At 30.0% G+C, this 22,757-nt stretch overlaps 1 pseudogene; it reads left to right on the top strand.

The window, feature by feature from the left end:
• Positions 1–1,595: 1,595 nt before the first annotated feature.
• LOC132927923 (uncharacterized) lies at positions 1,596–22,412 on the top strand (annotated as a pseudogene).
• Positions 22,413–22,757: the final 345 nt, after the last annotated feature.

Here is a 22,757-nt window from a genome sequence, read left to right as displayed (position 1 = left end):
AGATTAAGTATCTGATTTTTAATTACTACAACTAACGTTCATAAAATTCATTAAAGCTCACACTTCATAAACAATCAAAAACTTGCTTTCATATGGTTAATTTAAGCTTATGTTAAAAGTTCAAATTCATAAATACTTATAAACTACTCAATTCTAAGTTAGTGTCATGAAAACAAGAACAATAGATTAAATAAATAGATCTTATTTACAAAAATTAATATCCATATAATTCATTTAAGCTCATATTCATAAACACTATTAAACATGCTCTTATATGTTAATTTTAACTCAAATTTAAAGTACAAATGTTTAACCGCTTATAAAACACTGTATTCATCAATTATTCTCCAGTCATTATATGTTTCATAATTAACTTCCATATAATTCATTTAAGCTCATAATTCATAAACTATAAAAGTCATGCTTTCATACGTTAATTTTAGCACATATTTAAATTTCAAATTTCTTACAACTTATAAAACTCTCAATTCTTAAGTTAGTGTTATGAAACCCTTACATTTAGATTAAGTATCTGATTTTTAATTACTACAACTAACGTCCATAAAATTCATTAAAGCTCACACTTCATAAACAATCAAAAACATGCTTTCATATGGTTAATTTAAGCTTATGTTAAAAGTTCAGATTCCTAACTACTTAGAATATACTCAATTCTTATGTTAGTGTCATGAAACCCAGAACAATAGATTAAATAAATGGTTCTTATTTACCCTAATTAATTCCATTTAATTCATTTAATCTCATACTTCATAAACTCTATAAAATATGCTTTCATTTGTTAATTTTAACTAATATTAAAAATTCATATTTTTTATTGCTTATTAAACACTGTATTCTTAAGTTATTCTCCAACCATTATATATTTCATAGTTAACTTCCATAATTCATTTAAACTCATACATCTTAAACATTTATAAACATGCTTTCATATGTTAAATTTAGCTTGTATTAAAAGTTCAAATTTCTAACTACTTATAAAACACTGTATTCTCAAGTTATTCTCCAACCATTATACATATTTAACAGACTACATTTTTTTAGATGCAGTAGAGCAGATCATTCAAGGAATGCTGATACATGAATTCACTTTTCTGCCATATGTGAAAGTTTCAACTGCCTATGGTTAAAATGGATTCGAAGATAACGATAATATTCATTGTTTTTATGCAATGTACGTAGAGTGGTTATTGAATATAATTAATAGTAAATTAATAGTAGAGTAACAAAAAGTTAGTATAATGAAACCCAGAATTATAGATTAAATAAATGGTTCTTATTTACCAAAATTAATTTCCATATAATTCATTTAAGCTCATACTTCACAAACTCTATAAAGCATGCTTTCATATGTTAATTTTAACTAATATTAAAAATTGATATTTTTTACTGTTTTTTAAACACTGTATTCTTAAGTCATTCTCCATCCATTATATATTTCATAGTTAACTTCGATAATTTATTTAAGCTCTTACTTCTTAAACATTTTAAAACATGCTTTCATATGTTAATTTTTGCTCATATTAAAAGTTCAACACTTAACACTTTCACACAAAAAGTTCATTTTTTAGATAGCAGTACAGCAGATCACTCAAGGAATTTTGAGACATGAAATCACATTTCTACCACATAATAAAGTTTCAACATCCTATGTTTAAAATAGATGCGACGATACTGATAATATTCTTGGTTTTATGCTATGTACATAGAATGGTTATTGAATTTAATTAATATTAAATTAATAGTAGTGTAATGTCTAGCATTTATACTGAAAATGTAAAGAATGATGTATTGGTACTTAATAGCATGAATATCATATGTAATGTTTCAATTCAAGAGAGAGAGACTCCTATCCTAATTCCTAATGAGCCGACAGTCGTTCAGTGTGTCTTGAAATGTCACACATTTATCATTCGTCTAGTTTTTAAATATTTTAAGTGAATTTTTTATTTTAAAATGTTTAAATGTGAAAACTGTACGTCTTCGTTTACACTAAAAGATTATTTGCGCAGACATGAAAAAACGCACAAAGGGATTCGTTTTCCGTGCACTATTTGTACATCGACGTTTAGTAACAAGTGTCACCAGAATAGACATATGAAAGACGTCCATGGTATGTTTCTTGTTTTTAGTTTTATTTTAATTGTTTTAATATTTTATTTAATGTTTATTTTACAAGCTCTAACATGCGTTCGATCAGTGTTACAACCAGGTTAAATAGATATCGCCCCGAATATAATAGTGCCAGATCAGCCAGAAGGCCCCTCAAATCGGCCTCAAAATGAAAATAATATAGAGGATAATGGGTATGATGATTTGTAGTAGTGATTTGCGTAGAAGTTTTACAACATGTCGAATATGCTGGACTATGCGATGTGACAAGTAAGATTTTTTTCTATTTATGTGTATGTCAGATAGATTAATTTTTTATACGATAAGAAGTAAACGTGTATATGTATAAAACACAAGGTCACGTATAAAATCGAAAAAAGCTCGTATGGATATGACTAACTCATCGGGTTTTGACGGTTTTGTTGAAGTTAAATCAGCGCATAATCGAAAAATCGTATAGTATTATCCCAAAAATCTGAATAATATTGAAAATCATATTTTTTTCTCGACTATTTAAAACCAGAACTTATCAATTTATTAAAAACAATAGATTACCCGTCGCGAAATAGGTCTTTTAAGACATCGGCCTAAGCAATTTCATTGATTCCGATATAAATGTATTAATAGAGCAGGCTTTCACGTCATAACTTAATGAGGAAGAAAAATATGCAGCGAAGGGTAGTGGATATTCATTAGAAAGTATTGATGGACTGTTATTATCAGTATATAAATACACCCCCATAGGCAATACTCCAAATATACAACTCTCTGTACTCTCTGTATATAATAATTTCAATTTTTGACTTAAAAGAGGCTGGTTAAATGCGAGAAATGCAGCATTCCGAAATGCTGCTTCGCAACCTTAATTCTATAATTTATAATTTATTATATTATTGTATTTATACAATCACGAATCTCATTAAGTTTAACATAATTAACTGGTAGTTATACCGCAATAGGTCTATTTAACTTGATATACCTACATTATTTCAAAAAATGTATTAATGGTTGAAAATATTTGTATCAGATAAAATATATAGTCATTAAAAACTTATTAAAAAGCAGAATATTTTTCTGTGTGCTTAAATCTAAAATTCGAAATTCGGATATATATATATGTTACGCCGAATTTATGAAATTGCCGATTTCATGAAATCAGCAACGTTGTCGCCGAATACGTGAAATCGGCAATTTGGCTATCTAATTCATGAAATCGGCAAATGTTGATTGCTGATTTCGTGAATTAGGCAGACTTTTTTCTGCCGATTGCATGAATTCGGTAACATATTATTATGACATAATTACAAATAGTGGATTATAAATAAACTATAATTGCACGCGTGCTGATCGGCATTACCAGGCCGTGATCTTTATTGCCTATGATGATAGGTAAAACGCTACAAGCATTTTTCTTGGTCATTGAGGTCTTTTTATTGCACGTACATGTTCCCAACCCCCCCCCCCCCCCCATTCAAAATTTTGACATTTTTTAGAAGTCAACATTTAGCAGTCATTTAGCAACAATTTGCAAGCCTATTTTTTAATCGGAAAAAAAAAATTAGGGTGGGGCTGGAGACACATGTCCCCAGCCCCACCCATATCACTGAAATCATGTTTTCAAATTTTTCTTGAACCATCATTAAGCAGCCAATCAGCAATGTTTGTTAGCTGGTAACTGGTATCAACATTTTTTGATTAAAATAGGATATTTTTTATGGAAATTAGTATTTTCTATTTATATGGAATTTTTTAATCAATAAAGAATATTATTTTTTATGAATATACACTATTAATATTACAGTTTTTATTAATTTGAACTTTTTATGAAATAATGAATATTTTAATTATTGAAGCTTTTTATTTCATAAAAATAATATTTATTTATAAATTAGATTTTTTTTATTAATTTAGCATTTTTTATTAAATGTTTTATTTTGATCTACTTATTCAGTTTTTTGTACAAATACCTATTATCATTTTTATAATGTAGGGTTTTTTTTTTATAAATACCTATTTCAGTTTTATTAATTTAGGTTTTTTACAAGGATGACCATTAACGAGTTAATAAGTTAAAAGTTAAGTTAATTTTAACTTAATAACTTAACTTAACAAGATTTGTCAACTTAACTTTAAACTTAATTGATGTATTAAGAAGTCTATTAACTTAACTTTAAATTTAATTGAATCAAAACATATTTAACTTAACTGAGTTTAAAAAAATCATTAACTTCCCCAGCCTTGGTTTTTAATCCATAAAGATTATATTTATTTTTTTTTATAGATTTTTATTAATTTAGGATTATTATTAAATTTGGGATTTTTTATTTAACTTTTATATATTTATTCAGTTTTTTTATTCCAATTAGATAAAAATCAATGTTTGATAAATTATTCTTAATTTAATAAATAAAAATAATGATTCTATATTAAATAAAACAATCTAATAACTGGAATAAAACACAACCATGAAATGAAAATCTTATTTGGTTAAAAAAAGTCTATTTGAGGACAAAAATCTTTATTGTAATAATAAAAATGTAATTTTAATAAGAACAAAAAGTTAGTAGCAATTTTTCTTAAGAGGTTCCTAGGTTAAAGTGGGGGGGCTAACTTGTCAAATTTTTTTAAACATAATACAATTATTTTTTTATTCACTTTTTTTACACATTAAAATGTAGAATAGTCTTGCCGATTTCACATATTCGGCGACAACATACATATACATATTACATATATATATATTCAATATATAATTTAGTATACATATACATATACAAAGTGATTATTTTACCATGAACTACTCATTATTTCATAAAGTATTCATGTTTTTGAAAACATTTTGTTTACATAGCTTCGATAAATTGTTATTATATTTTTAAATATTTTTTAACCTTATATTTTTTTAAGTTTTACTTTTTTGAATGACAACATAGAGTTTTAATTTCATATTCCAAAGCAGAATATTTTTCTGAGTATTTTGATACATAAAAATCGAATTTAGGGCGAGGAGTTTATGAGTTGTACACTTATACGTATATAAAGTGTTGACAAGCGGAGTAGTGGACAAACATTTTGCGGGGTTACCCTGTACCACTATTATGCGCATCAAAACATTAAATACTTTAAATAATAAACAACTCGCACAAAATTCGATTTTTATGTATCAAAATAAAATACTCAGAAAAATATTCTGCTTTGAAATATGAAATTAAAACTATGTTGTAATTCAAAAAAGTAAATAACTTAAAAAATATAATGATAAAAAATATTTAAAAATACAATTTTTTTAATAAAAACGCTGTTTTTTTTAACAATTTATTGAAACTATGTAAACAAAATGTTTTCAAAAACATGAATACTTTTTGAAATAATGAGTGGTTCATTTTTTTTTTTTTTTTTTTTTAAATGCCCTGAGGCTTTATTATTTAAACGACCCAAAGGTCTTTATAAATATGTTTAACAGTTATACATATTTTACATACTAGATATAAATATATATATATATATTACACGTTGATGGAGTCATTTCCAATGAAGTGGCTCCTGCCTTAATCTAAAATCTTAAACTAAGTCGTATGGTTTAAGACGCTTAAGACGTCTGATGTCCTTGGAGTTATCTAATAATTGAATGGCCAATGGATTGACATGGTGATCTAGCCTCGTCTCGTGTTTGCGAGCAAACCTTTGGATTTCGTCTGCTATTGTAGGCAGCATCATATCACGGTGAATTGCGTTGTTTCTTTCAAACCGGTATGCTGCAGTGATGGTCCGAAGGGCAATGTTTTGACAGCGTTGTATTACATCGATGTTAGATTTACTGGCACAACCCCACAGTTGACTACCATAAATCCAGATCGGTTTTATAACTGCTACATACAGTAGACGTTTGTTTTCGATGGTTAATTCAGATAAGGGTCCGACTAACCAATAAAGTTTTCGCATTTTTTCTTTAATCTGAATTTTTTCTGGCGGACGTGGTGTTTCCAGTTTAGACGAGAGTCAAGGTGCATTCCAAGATATTTTGCTGAACCTTTTTGTGGGATTGGTGTTTGATTCAGTACTAATTGGATATTTTCGGTTTTGCGTATCGCCATTGATCCTAATTTTCCAACGTCTTGTCCAGGCAAAAAAATTGTCAATCGACTTCTGTAAGTTATCAGTTGCAGTGAGTTGACTATTACGTGTTGACAAAATTGCCGTATCGTTGGCAAACATAGCTAATGTTGTGTTGTCATCGTTTGGTATATCAGCCGTATAGAGTAGGTACGGGATAGGTCCTAAAACACTACCTTGCGGTACTCCAGCTGATATGTCTTTCCATTCGGTTATCGCTTCTTCGTGTGTGACTCGAAATTGACGGTCGGTCAAGTATGATTCAAGAAGTGCACACCAGGCATGTAGCAGCTGATCACGCAGTTTGATGAGTAATCCTTTGTGCCAGACTTTGTCAAAAGCCTAGGATACGTCAAGGAATACTCCACAGCAGTACTTTTTTTCTTCAAGAGCTTTTACTAATCACATTAGTAACTCGATGCACTTGATCGACCGTCGAATGCCCGTTGCGAAATCCAAACTGATGTTCTGGTATAAGATTTGTTTCCTCTATAATCGGTTTTAGACGTTTAAGCAGAAGTTTCTCTAAAAGTTTAGATAAACTTGGTATATCGGTTGGTATGATGTAACATTTTCAGGTGGTTTTCCTGGTTTGAGCAACATGATCACTTGTGCCCGTTTCCATTGTTCTGGAATGTATTCCGTGAGCAAAATAGCGTTGAATATGTGTGTAAGATGAATGATAGCCTTCTTTGGAAGTTCTTTCAGTATTTTTGGACTAATTTCATCATAGCCTGGTGATTTTTTTGGGTTTAAGTTGTTATCAATTTCTTTAGCAATTTCCAACGGCGAGAAATGTTTGATTTTTTCACGTGTTGCATTAAGCGGCTAGCATTGCAAAATGTCAAGCTCAGAGTCAATAGTATTTGGCATAAATACATGTTCAAGATGCCGAGCGTATATTTCGGCCTTTTCTTGTTCGCTGCGTGCCCAGGTGCTGTCTTCCTTACGGAGAGGTGGTATCTGAACACGAGGCCTCTTCATGAGCCTTGTGGCTTTCCATAACGAATAATCGGTATTATCCGTCGCAGTGAGACTACTCAAGTATGATTTGAACGTTTCATTTTTCATATCTTTGATTTTTTCATGAAGAATTTTGCTAACACGGTTCCATTCAGTTTTATCCGTTGGGTTCCGTGTACTATGCCATGTTTGTCTCGCTCGACGTTTTTGTTGGACTAGTTTTCTTATTTCTAGTGGATAGGTTAACTCGTAATTATTAACATTGATAGTTACCGGAGTTGCTATTTTCACCGCACTAACAATGTCGTCGGTTATTTTTTTTACTGCAATTTTAATGTCTGCTATTGTTTTTAGTCGAGTTGAAAGTATTGTTTTCTTCAAGGGTATTTCTTAATAGGTCCCAATTTGTTTTTTTGTTTGTTATAGAATTTTTTTTTTGTTTCATTATCACATCGGATCTTAGTGAGAGAAGCACAGGAATGTGATCTGACGTCAGTTCTATTAGTCCTTCAACTTCCGTATAATTTGTTGAAATTCCTTTCATTACGTAGAAATCAATAAGATCAGGTAATTTATTTGGGTCAGTCAGCCAATAAGTTGGTTTTCTAGTTGAAATGAATTGTGCTTTAATTGTATTTGCTGATTTGAACAATTCCCGCCCTTTAGTAGTAATCAATCTCGAACCCCAAAAGGTGTGTTTGGCGTTATAATCTCCTCCAGCAATGAATCTGCTACCGAGTGTCTAGAAGAATTTAATAAACATTTTGTCATCTACTTTATGTCTTGGTGGACAATATATAGCAGAGATAGTTAGATCATTGTTACTGTCATTAATATGGACACTAGTTGCCTGTAAATGTTTTTGAGGATGTTTATCAAGTTCATAATGTTTAATTGATTCTTTTATTATTACTGCAGTTTCTCCATGAGCGCGATTGCTTGGATGTTCTGTTGTATATATTTGATAGCCACGTAATTTTAGAGTGGTCCACGTTGTGAAGTGGGTTTCTGAAATTAAAGCTATGTCAATTTTTTCGTTATTCATAAGATTTTCAAGTTCTTGTTTTCGTTGTACAAGCCCGTTAGCGTTCCACGTTATGATTCGAAACGTTCTACTCATTTCTTCTTCTTTTGTGCTTTGGTTTTCGGCTGGCTATTTTCAAGCCTATCCAATCTCTCATTTAATTTTGTTAATGCTATCATAACGTCAGATAGTGACGGTACATTTTTTTTTTTTGTTGAGTATGAGTGAGTCTGTGGACCTTTTTTTTGATTTTCGTTCGAAAAACTAGCCATCTGTGCAAAATAAACTTCTTGAGTGACTGGTTTTGGGGGTTTTGTTGTATTCTTTGTACTGCTGTAGTTTTTTTTAGGGTGAGCTTTTTCTATTGCATTTTTATAAGTGATGCATCCTTTCCAATTTGCGGTATGTCCTTCACCACAGTTTGCGCATTTCTCGCCTTTGATTTTTTAGACTTAGGGCAATTTAGTGAAGTGTGACCTTCACTACATTTTACACACTTTGGTGTTTTGAAACAGTAGCTTTGAGTGTGACCAAATGTTTGGCAATTTTTGCATTGTGGCACTTCTTTTTTTTTCTTGGAGATTCCACTTTTATTATATGATAGCACAAATTTTTAATATCATAAATGTCTTTGTTGTTTGCTTGTGGCTCCAAATCCACGAAGAATAATGGAAGCCTTACAATAGTTCGATCACTAAACTTGTTGTAGGGTCAATTTTTTTTTTTTAATTTGAATGTTTGTAACATTATGCACACGATGTCCTAGCTCGGATAATTCGTTTTTAATGTCACAGGGGCCAGTTTCAAACGTAAGGGAATTCAGGTAATCCACGAATTACCGCCCGAAACTTTTTTTCTGTTTTAAGTTGGTACCTGTGATACTCAACTTTTTGCTCTTCTAATACTTTTATAGTTCGTCGAAACTGGTGTTCGTCGCCTGTTAGTATCTTAATTTCACCATTAGCCAAAGTTTTCATTTGTTGCTCGTGTCCTTCAGCTTCTTCGAGTTTTAAATTAATCATTAATTTTTTAAAATAATTTACACCACATACTGTTATTGGAGGTAGTTTATGGATTTTTACAGAAGTTTTCGCTACTTCTTTCGTCACTTTGATTGGTTTTTTTGGCGAGCTCAAAATTTCTTTGGAGCCCACAGCGTTCATTTCAGAAATCTGAAGTTGTAATTTTTCATTGTTTAATCGCAATTCCGTTACCATTTGTTTCAAGGTCGCATTGTCATTTTGTATTTGTGTCCAAATACTAGCATCAACTGTTATATTATGCGGCGGATCTGTGCCGACGTCCATATTTCCATACATTGTGTAATTCGATCAGTTAGAGTGTGACCCACTTAAAATATATTTGTTTAAAAAAACTTACCATCCGTCTGACAGGCCGTGGTTTGCATTGTAAACATTAACAAAAAAAAAAAATTGTAATAACATGCGCAGCACTATTTCGCGAACTGCGAAAGCGAAACATACGTGTTGCTTGTTCGGTGTGCAAAACGCAACTGAGTGGTTCATGATAAAAGAATTATCACCCTCTATTTATATGACCTGTGTACCCCGAGAAGTTGCACGCTAAGATTTGTTCTGTGTCTATGTTGATCGACTAGTACCTAAATGTTGAAACAGGCGAGTAGGTAACTTTCGATTTTTTATAAATATTTCTACGATTTAAGAGATAGTGGTGATTAAAATCCATTAAAACCACACTGCATCACCGCTTGTTTAAGACGCATATGAAATGCGTACCCAATCCAGATAAACGTGTTACTTTATAGTTTGTACCTAAAGGCCAATGTTTGACACGGTACGCAAAGGTCGCCGGTACAATGTACAAGTACCACAACGATTGGTTTTTAACCACCCCGCAAACGTACAAGGGGCATGGGACTGGAAGACAAGTCGGTCCAGACGAGTACCGGCCGCCGGCCGTCTCATTCTCTTGAACGAACCGTCTTATCTTTGCCTCAAATGAAGTTCACACCAAATATTTAATAATAATACCTATCGTATTCTGAACTAATTACTTATTATATATATATATATATGTATATATATAAACAATTATTGTATATCATGGAACATTGGAGCGTCTACGATGATCGGTAACCGGCGTGTATAATAATAATAATAATAATATATATAAATAATAAATAGCACCCGTGAGCTTAATAATAATAACAAATATACATATATAATAAATAATGCCGATGTATATAATAATAAATAAAAATGTATAATAGCGTCGTCCCCAGGACGCACTCGGTGAGATACGTTTTGTTTTTACTCGGGCGTGTTGTATCACTTGTATCTACGGCGAAGAAGAAGAAACAAAGTAAAGATCGCGCACCGAATAAAATAAGGCGACGTTACATAAGTGTTATGAAATAATGATACACATTTGGCTGGTATAATACTCTATATTATATTTCAATTAAATGCTAATTACTAATTAGCTCAGGGTGTTAGCAGCGGTGATAGTGCGTGTGTGCACGCCGCGATTAAACCGATATCGATGTTGTCTTCGGGCGGCGGCAGAGGGGCCCGCGAGACGGAGAGCATAATATTTTATAATAATAATAATAAAAAAAATGAATTGTGACCGTTACCACCGCATCACCGTCACCGCTCGTTTAGGACGCACATGAAATACGTACCCAAGCCAGGCCAGGTAAATGTGTTACTTTGTAGTTTGTACCAAAGTTAATACAATTAATACGGCTGCATACTAGTTGTGGACGTTACGGTCATGGATGATTTTTGAGATATGCTATAAGCACATTTAACAGTTGCGGTCACTGCAATTATAGGTAATATCTAAGTTTTGAGACAGCAAAGACCAAACTTTTAGAATGATAATAAAATGTGTTAAAAAAATTAGAATTGAAATTAGATATCAGTAGAATTAGTATGATATTATAATGAGTACCTAAAAAATATAATTTGAAATTTGAAGCTCACGGTTTATATAGGATAACGGTCACAATTAATATAATAAGAGTATACGTCTACTCATATTCGTTATCCTTAAAGAGTTAAAGGTATGTTACCTTGGTCATCCATTTGTGCATGTCTGAACAATAAAATTAATGTACTTGTATAGGCAAAACGTACTTATTAATTATTATGTTGTTAAGCAGACGTCGTGGACCGTTAAATTTATGGCAACTATTTTCGAAGAAATACATAGGAATATTCACCGTACGTCCGTACCTATATGTTTTCGCTTTTCACAGTTACAATGCCATTATATACTCTGGGTACACGGTGCGTCGGGAGGCATAATAATAAATAAAGTACTCAGTCGTAATACGAACAGTTTGAGTGTATCAGAAAAGCAAACAAATACAAAGATTATACGTATATTTGACCGAGTTTAATGCACATACTATACATATTATACATGTATGGTCTTAACCCGGAAAGGATCCAGGAGATATTTGTCACATTGTAGCACATGGGCAATATTCTTTGTACTAAAATTCAACAAAATATATAAACATGGTCGGCTCAACTGCTCAAGTGTTTAAACACACCTATAGGCAAACTTGAGTTGCTGCCCCTTACATGTAAATACTACATCAAATCTATAATACAAAAATTTTAAATGTCAACTAGGGGCATAAAGTCGCCTACAGTCGAGCGTGTATATAAATATTGTAGGTACACTCACTATAGTCACTACTCCCTAAAATTCAAAATAAATACTTAAAAAAACATCCAAAACGACTAAGATACCAATTACAAATTATTATTAAATCGCATAATTCGCATTAAAGTAAAACCAAAGTACGAGTCAGGTATAAGTACCTAATATACAACAATAATTATTATTACTTTGAATCATTGTTCTTTAGCTGGCATTTTTTTTTTTTTTGGAAAGTTAATTTGAGGATTCAAATTTAATAATAATATATTATTATTTAATGAACAATAGGTACAATAATTGTTTTTCACAAACGTTCTTATCAGTTCAGAAAAGCTATAATTTAGAAAACCTTATAAAACTACCTATGTATTTGTTTTTATTGTAAATAAATGGATAGGTAAATTTTAATATTTGAAAATTAAACTAAATATTAAATAATTATTTATTCTTTTTGAATAATGTTATTATGGACATTAATACTAAACACTGACACATCGCTTGAGTTATAACACTTGACACACAAATTCTTTCCTACAACAAAAAATTATATTTACCAACAAAAATCATATTAAATACACTCCAGATAAATATTTTTAGTGAAATTTCACTAAAATTTGAGAATCTTATAGTTTCGTTTTTTTTATCTGATCACAATTAAGCATTCTTTGAAATCGTTTTATATATTATTACCACGTGTATTACGGCCTGAAGAAGTTCTAGGTGAGTACCGGTTGGTTGAATACTGTATGATCGTAAACTAAATTTCAGATTAATTCTAAAATTTATTGGAATTAATTTTATAAAAAATGTTTGTAGACGAATAATTTAAAAAATACAAGTAACTATATAATGATTTACATTTTTGTTTAAATTTTGAACAAAGTGTCTATATTATTAATAATAAATTGTGCGACGACGACGTCGTGGAAAAAGAAAAATACTGAAAGTATATAAATGCCTCATCAAAAAACAGGTACATATACATTAAACGTGTGGTTCTTCTCTGGTAATCAAAAATGGGGATTAGACGACTTTATATCATATTTGAAAGGGGAGTGGCGTATTTTATAGTTAAAAAATGTCATCTAAACCATGGTGCTTAAGTATTTCCAGTTTTTATGCCTATATAAATATACATAAATTTCCGTAGGTAAAATAAGGAATATTTTTTATTCAAAATACTAAATAGTAATAAAATGTTAAATACTCATAGATAAGTAAGACTCATATTATTCATAATATTATAATAAAGTCTTGAACATTAATCATCGATCTTTAATTATTATAGAAACTTTAAAAAATATTATAGAACAGATATAGTTTAAAGGGACTACGTCGACTACGATGTATGTCTTATCTTCATGAATCATTGACTCGTATCGTTTATTTCCATAATAATATAATATATATAACTGTATTTATGCCAAGTTAATTTAATAATATATTTACACAGCTACGTAAACATTTTTATCTTATTGATATTTTAAGTAATTATGTGCAATAATTTATTTAAGATGACAAAGGTAAACATCAGTTCTACATATTGTATACACTATTCTTATTACTCTATGAGAAAATTGCAATAATTATTTTTGCTGCCAAGTCCAAACTATCAAACGAAATAATAAACACAAAAGTTAAAGAATCATCAAACTCAAAAATTCAATTATTTGTTTATTACAATCATAAATAGAATACGGGAACGGTGCGCGCAGATACCTTAAACGGGTGTGGAAACATTTTGCGAGGTGCGGGTCTGTAGGTCAGGTCCCCCCCACCACGATTCCTCAACCGAAAACCCGGCCGACCAAGATCCGGAACCAACGCCGCCATCCGTCATATACAACGTAACCATTTTTATACATCAAGGGCGACCAAACTTTTTTTGGCCGCGATCTACTAAAAATATATTTCACCATTATCGATATGTTGTTAACTACCACTATGATTAATTTTTATGTGCGTAGCCTAAAAATAAATTCTAACACGATCGACTTTGAAATCGTTTGCGATCGACCGTTTGGTCGTTCCTGTTATACATCATCCCGAATTCAACAGCGGCGGAGTGAGGTTTTACGATCTCAAAGATGTAACATATATTACTATAGAGTATAGAACATAGGTCACCACGGTATACATTTTAACCGGCCCGCAGACAAATAATAAATTACACATATTACGACAACATTCTATGTGTTATTATTGTAAATTATTATTTTTGTTAAATATTATAGGTTTTTAAATGATGTAAATATGTATTTAGAATTTTGATGGCCCGTGAAAAATTTTAATATCCCTAATGTGGCTCTTCAAAAATATTAATTAGGGACCCCTGCTATAGAATATAGATTGTTGTTGTTGCTTCCCATCTTCACTTCGCCATATATCACAGGTAGCAGTCTTGCTTTTATTCGGTCCCGACAGAGCGCTCGACCGGCTCCTCACCTCAAACGTCCCCACCACCCACGTCTATCGAATTATTACTGCTGCGGCGCTGTTGAATGATCGCTGCGCACATTTGTCTCCGTTAACTGTCAACTCTAGTCGTCCAGTACGTTCTCCATACCTAATAGTGTCGACGCCGCCATCGATCATCATGGAGATAGAAACACAACGGAATTCGAACAGCGGGTTATACGAATGGCAGTACTTGTGGAACAACAGTGTCATGGGACAATCCGAACTCATGTAAGTGAACAACAATAAAATTATTAAATTATTTATCGTATATTTTTTTTGCCATTGGGGGATGGGTAAATCTGTTGTCTCTATTATTACTTACAATACCGTATGGTTTTATGTTTTCCCTTTAGGCAAGTAATTGAAGGACGTAAATCGTTTTTGCAAAAGGTCGAAAGCAACGATGTCAACCGAGAAAATTTTTTAAAGCATATAGAAACCTAGTCAAAATTACTGGAAGCCTTGCAACACAATATCGAAGTAATAGCACAATACCCGTGTGGTTGTTACACTAACTGTTATAGTAATAATACTATAAAATTAACTGTTGTTTTTATTTTTGCAATAGCTTCGTTCTCGAGTGGGAGAAATGCAGTCTGATGATACCAGAATATTAGATATGCTGATCAATCGCATCGACTTCTTGTATTTCAGTATGCTACAAATGTCCCCCATTCATTTGTCTTCAATGAAACAATTCTTAAAATTTCGTTCAGATAACGTAAGTTACCGAACAATTAATTAATAATAATTTTAACACGTTGTACCTCTACAATTTTTAATAGTAGGTACCTAGGGGTACCATATAAGTAGGTAAATAGCTGTTCAATGTAGTAATAGTGTATTTATCAATACCTAACGACTATATTATACTGAATAATATTTATATACCTATCATTTATAGCAGCGGTTACCAAACTTTCTCGTCTTACAGCGCCCTTTTGGAACTGAATTTTCCTTATGGAGCCCCTAATAAAACTGATGACCATTTTTTTTAGATTTTTTTTTTTTTCTCTTTATTTAAAATATACAATCTATACCCATTAGGCACAATAAGTATATAGGCAGAGGGTAGAAAAACATAAACATATTAAACATTAATATCTAAAACTAGAAAACTAACATAAAACATGTATATTTTACATGGCAGACAAGATATGAGAAGCCATCCAGTAATGACACTCACTAATGATTTATTATTATTATTTTTTTTTTCTACTTAGAGATTTCTATTTGTTTGTTTATTAATTTTTTTTTTTTTTTTTTTTTTTTTAAATTGAATTTTATTACAAGGGGGGAACAAGGAGGTCACGACACCAGCTACGTTTGAGGCGTCTGGGCGGATTGCCAGGAATGGTCGGGACTGCGATATCACGTATTAACGGATTAGGGTTAGAGGACAGACGGCTATGAAAGCGTTTATAGTGTATTTTTGCTTCTTCGTGGACTGTTTTCATTTTTAAGTCAGAATGGATAGTGCTATTCGAGACGTAGGGTGGAGCGTTAAGAAGTTTTCTGAGGGCTAAGTTTTGAAAGGTTTGTATTTTGTTCAGGTTCGATTTTTTAGCATTACCCCATAGCTGAATACCATAAGTCCAAACTGGCTTGATTAAGGATTTGTAGATAAGTAGTTTTGTGTTAAGGTTAGTGTGTGTGTTATTATTAATGAACGATTTGAGTAAACGAAAACGAGAGTTTAGATTAAGACGCTTCAATTTGGTATGCTGTGCCCAAGTTAGCCTACGATCTAGGGTTAGACCAAGATATTTCACTGTTTGCGAATTAGGAATTTGGGTTCCATAGATGGAGACAGCAGGGCAAGGTATTTTTTTTTTAGATAAAATAAAGAATAGAACATTTTAAATTTATTTTTGGACCACATATAACGATTAGCGTTGCGGCGCACACTTTGGGAACCGCCTTAAAGGACATCACAAGTCACAACACTAATTTTTTTTTTTTAATTTTTAGTTTAATGTTTTATTATTGTAGTCTACTGAATGAAAAACGTTTTGGTAAAAATCCGAAGTTAAAAAAATAATTATACAACGATATAATGAGAGTTGACGAATAGCCACGTGACGTCATACGTCATAGAGCCGGTGACTACTGTAGCCGCCTATGTTTTACGTGTAAAAGTAGTTTGATTTACACAATGATTTTAATAACTTAAAATAGTATTTCAGAATTATTTTTTCATAATCCTGAGTATATTTATGTGCCTAAGACAATGGTGTGATATAAAATTGAATATATTATCTTGTTGTTGCATACATATTATAAATTATAATTTAGTAAAATTATTGAGTTCGCGACTGGCGTCTTATTGCCGCACTGACTAAATTTTACAAAATTAATTATACTATTTTTATCTACTATAAAAAAATTAGAAAGTGTATCAAAATTATAACTACACCAGTGTCATAAATACAAAAAAAAACGCTTATGGTTAAATAAAAAAATTTTTAAAATATTATATATTTTAACGATTGAAATTGTATTAATCTAGATACTTTTACACGTAAAAGATACGCCCCCGTTCCAACTTCAGCTCTATGACGTCAACGCATATTTTCAAACGCCTGTATCTCATTGAATAATTATGTGTTTACATTTGAGACCCACACCATGTTTCTTAGATAATGATAGACTTTAAAACAAAGCAAACTTGTTTTTTAGTGTTATTCTGTTATTTTCCTTTAAGCTATTAACTATTATAGTTGATGTTATATAAACAACAATAATAATATTAAATTTAAATCGAAAAGACTAATAAAATAATTTAAAGATAAATATTTTTTATGAGAAAATTTAAATGTAAAATAATAATGATTAGCTTATTTAGAATGAATCAAGAAATTATTATTTTAAACATAATTTTCATTTCAAAATTCATAGGCTTATAGTTAGACAACGGTGACTATCTACCACATATCTAAATAATTTGCTCAGACTCATTCGGGCCACTCCCCTTTTCCTCCTATAATGATGAATTTGGTAGAATTTTCGTCAAAATATTTTTATATTCATTTTAATTAATATCTAATTAATTTAACTAAATAGTGTGAATTAGCGTGACTAGTTTTCGAATTTGTTTGGAACCAGATTGTGTCAAAAGTTTTAATAATGTAATTGGTTATAATTATGAGTGCTATAATTAGCATAGAAGTATTGTAAAAGTTCTAATCATCGAATTTAAATTATTACGCAAATCTTATAGATAATGACGACAACTACTCAATTACAGATCTCATGTGAATTTAAATGAGGACAAAAAGTACTGAAACTAAAAATAAGTACTTAATTAGTGATCTCTATATTTTTACTGTAATAATATGTGACAAGTATCAGATAGTGGCGTCATTTGGGGGGGGGGGGGGATCAGGGTGTGCGGTTGAGACCCCTTACTTTTAAAATAGTTTCAAATGGCCTGCACCCTGATGAAATAATGCACAATTATTAATAAGATTTAAATTAAATTGTATTTTAAATATTTTGATTTTTATATTGACATTTATAAATATACTGTCATATAAGTATACTGTCAATCATGATTACAACTTTAAATTACATTGGTTATACACAAATATTGTGCTATACATTTTTATTGTATTTTAGTTTTTGAATTGATTTTTAATATTTATGTTAATGCATTGATTCGGTCCATGATGTATGGAAATAATTGAAAGCAGAATAATGTACATATACGTAGTACTTCTATTTTTATATGGCCTAATGAAATTTCAAAATGGCATGTTTGATACTTCGCACACCCAAAAATCCCGAAATGACGTTCCTGGTATCAGATCGTTTTTGAATTAAAATATATTCTTGTTAATTATTGATTTAACATAAAATACTCGTAAACAGTTATTTAAAAATAAATTGATAATAACCAATATGGCAATATAATCAGGGATGTATGCAGAAACAAGTTTTGGGGAGTGTTTTTGAAAATCAATTATTGAAAAGTAGAACTTTTTTTAATAAACACACGAAATTTTTTTATGAAAATTAGCTGTACCTATTTAGGTACAATACCTACTATATTAAGTATAAACATTGATATAAAGAAAAAATTACAATACTAAATCTAATTTTCGCAAAGTTTTAGCCATTATGTTAAGAATATCTTCACAGTTAAGAGGTCGCAGCACCCGCAAGTGTTGTCTCCGTCTTACAAGTACGTAACATAACAAATTTATACTCAGCAGATCACGTTTAGCTCCATTAGTTTAAAAACTAGAGTGAATTGACCTATTATGAAACTTGATGGTAAGAACATTATCTGCGTTTGTATGTTAGTTTTTTTTACGATTATTAAGTTTTTAAGTGAGTTATGAGCATTTTTAGTTTACGCTATGTTATATACGCATAACTTGCTAAAAAATTGAACTATCGTAAAAAACCAACATACAAACACAGATAATTTTCTTACCATCAAATTTCATAATAGGTCGATTCACTCTTATTTTTAAACTGACGGAGCTATACGTGATCTGCTATACGTGAGCGTAAATTTGCTATGTTATGTACTTGTAAGACAGAGATAACACATGCGGGTGTGACGCCCTCTTAACACCTATGTCTCTATGTACATTTAACAATATTAATTCATTTAATCTTTCGTCGCCAGTTTTGTTACGTAAATACGTAGATACCCACGTAAATAGACAATAAGTATAATTTTATTTTAATTATAAATCTTGTTTAAGTATTTTTATTTTTTTTCAAATTATATTAATTATTTTAATTTGTTAGTATTAAATTTAAATTTTGCTTTAATCGGTTTTTTCACAAACACAATGTAATATCATACCTGTCTATCAAAGTACCTATAATATGACAATTAACATTAAAATAGAATAAGTAAAAAACCATACAAAAACCAAACATTTCGAGGGATGTTTCAGTGTTTTGAACACCCAAAACACCCCCCCCCCCACCAGTGTACGTCCCTGAATATATAATATATAATAATTAATAACATGAAATAATTTTTAATTTTCAGAAATCATACATCAATGACACGACTTTTTTGCGTAAACTAATGTCGAGTAAACACAATGATCCGGAAGTGTACAAAATAACCGCTTTGTTTGAGTATTATTATGAGTGATGTGAATTCCGCTAGACTGAGTTTTTCAGAAGGGTTGAAATATCACAAGCATTGTAAAAGACTACATGTTGACAATTTCAGTTTAGAAGTCCAGTGCAATGAAGATACTAATAGTAGATCACTTCCTATAGCTTTGAGCACATATAAAAATGCCATCAAATGTTTCAAAGGTGACTTGGAGTTTCATTTTACATTGTTAGATGCAGTAATAAAAAGTTATTCAGTTACGGAATCATATTACCGTATCGTAAGGTATAAAATTAACTATAATGTATTTAATAGGTAGCCTACATATAAAAAATATTGATTTTTTTTAACTACTATTACACAAGGATATGATCAAGGAATACAAAGGGCATGAAAAAAATGTGGCAAAAGTTGGCTATAATTAACTTAAATGATTTTATCTTTGATTCCGAATTGGAACTTATATGCTTTGGCCGGCAACGTAGACGTGAACTTACGTTAGTTACATATTTTTTTATGTATATAAATCAACTTATATAATGCCTACTGATGATTTAAATTATTTAGATATACTTTTAAAGCATTTTATGATGGTTTGAAAGAAATTTGTTCACCCGTGAAACGTAAAATACTATGAAATATGTTCGTTGAGCATGTAATCAATGTTTGGAAAGAATTTGGTGTGAAAAACGAAACAATTGCTATTTTTGTAAATGATAATGTGGAACGAGTGTTTCAAGGAGCGTTTGACGAAGGATTTTTGTATAAAGCAGAACGTTATGCTTATTGGGTAAACTTTATGAATCATAATTACTAACTTCTATTGTAATATCATAATTATTTTGTTAAGGCTGAACATAAAAACGAAGAATGTGATGAGATTTTGTCCAAGGCAATTCGGATGAATAAAGATAATTTGAATGTTTGGATTGAAATATTGACAATTTATATCGAAAATGATTCTTTTGAAATGGCATATAAAGTTTTTCAAGATGCCATCAAGCCGCTGGAATCAAATTCAATACCATTATGGAACATTTTTAATAATTCGGTATAATAATTACATAATTATTAATTTTGGATAGTGAAATTTCATACATAGTATTACCTATTAACTTTTGAAAGTTACAAAATGTATTGCTATTTAAAACTCTAATTATTTTTTATAATAAAATAAAATCCATATTTCAAATCAATGTTAATCATCTATACTCGATAGTACTCTATATAGTACTGGGTGATGGCTTTGATAAATTTTTTATTATTTTTTTAAATTAAGTTATTATTATTTTACAGAAGCCTTTTTGTTTTTATAATGACATGAACTTTATACTTATTTATTTTAATGAACATTTTCTTTAAAGCATTATCGCTCAAATTCATTATAAAATTGGTATTCTCTTTCTTTGATCAATGTCTGCTAAAATAGAAATTTTACTTATTTCTCTTAATTTTTTTTTAAATTATAGGATAATAATTTATAATTTATAATTAATTAATTATTCGTATAATATTTTACCAAAGACCATTATAACATATTATATTTTTCTATTTAAAGATGGAAAATTGTTAAAAAATATTGAACACTATTGCCCGGTTGCATAAAAAAACTTAAAACGTTTAACGGAGTGTTAATCGTTTTAATGCCTCGTTAAGAGGACGTCATACCCGCATGTGTTGTCTCTTTCTTACGAACGTAAGGCATAGCAGATTTGCGTTCAGCAGATTCAATTTTATGCTGTTAGCTTTAATATTAGAGTCAATTTACCTATGATCAAACTTAAAGGTAATAATATAATCTAGGGCATATCATAGGCTTTTATTGATATTTTAATTTTTAAATGAGTTACGAGCATTTTAAAGTTTTAATATTTTACATAACTATAACTCACTTAAAAACTAAGAGATCAATAAAAGCCTATGGTATGCCCTAGATAATATTATTACCTTTAAGTTTGATAATAGGTAAATTGGCTCTAATTTTAAAGCTAACAGCATACAATTGAATCTGCTGAACGCAAATTTGATATGTCTGACGTTTGTAACACAGAGACAACACATGCGGGTACGACATCATCTAAAACAAATTTCGTTGCATAAACGTTCTTTAAATATTTTAGAGCATGTTTGACGGTCCATTAGATAATCACCCGATATCGGAATCGGATCATATTTAAATTTTAAAGACTCGTTAAAATGTATTACCATCATACGTAGACTTAATAGGTAAAACCAAAGCATCTTAGTATACCGTAGTATGAGGTCTATGGTTATCAGTAAGAATTCATGATAACAACCTTGTGATATGAATTCAGTTGTTAATAAATAGGTACCTTATTTAAATAAAATTATAGATGATATATATTTTATTCTTCTTTTATAATTTGAAAATTTGTATTACAATGTAACATTGATTTAACGAGCCATTAACTATTTTACTTATGTGATATTCCTATTTATTTATTTACAGAGTTGTGGGCTAATTATATTCGATTTGAGTACATGCATGTTGAACGATATACAGTAAAGAATATTTACAAATCATCTTTGGAATATTTGGGACCAGAATTATTTGGCGTTTTGACAACAGAGTTTGGAAATATCAAAAGTGAATATGAGTATGTATACAACTGATAATATCTAAATACAATAATAATTGTAGATCTTACTTAATAAATTTTTTTTTTAATTTTTAGGGAAACCCTGACTATAAATCCGGAAGTTATTAAAATTGATGAAGATTGATATTAAATAATTATCTATTGGGTATATTATTCCATGTTAATAATATTCTATTAAATGTGTTTAATACCTAATAATATTTCAAAGTTTTAACAACATTATACCTATTTGTCTATATTTATTTGGTTTTCAAAATAATTTTTTCTAAAACTTTATATTATTTTCATTTAAGTTTTAAGATATTTTTAATATTTGACAATTAAGAATGTATTCAATTTATTTAAAATATTATGTATAAGTACTTACTCATATTTCCTTATTTTAAGATTATATACCTAATTATCCAAGTAAATTTAAGTTTTCGAATTCAGGCAATTCTGCATTAAATATTTATTTCATTTATTTTGCTTTTAAGATAAAATAGTTTATGTCTGATTTATACATTTTTATTTTTTAGCAATTTCATTTTAGATATCTTTATAAATTAAGACTAAATGATTCACAAAATTCTTTAGTTTCAACAGAAAATCTACAAACAGACATTTTGATGTTTATCCACAATTCATTCTAGTTCTTACATAATTATACACAACAAATTTAAAGTTATTCAACTTAATTAAAATGTGTGAAAAATTATTTAAT

This window comes from Rhopalosiphum padi, chromosome 3 (assembly GCF_020882245.1).
Source record: "Rhopalosiphum padi isolate XX-2018 chromosome 3, ASM2088224v1, whole genome shotgun sequence".
NCBI classification, from domain to species: Eukaryota; Metazoa; Arthropoda; class Insecta; order Hemiptera; family Aphididae; genus Rhopalosiphum; species Rhopalosiphum padi.
The sequence above is the reverse complement of the archived record's forward strand: the minus strand, read 5'-3'. Positions and strand labels throughout refer to the sequence as shown.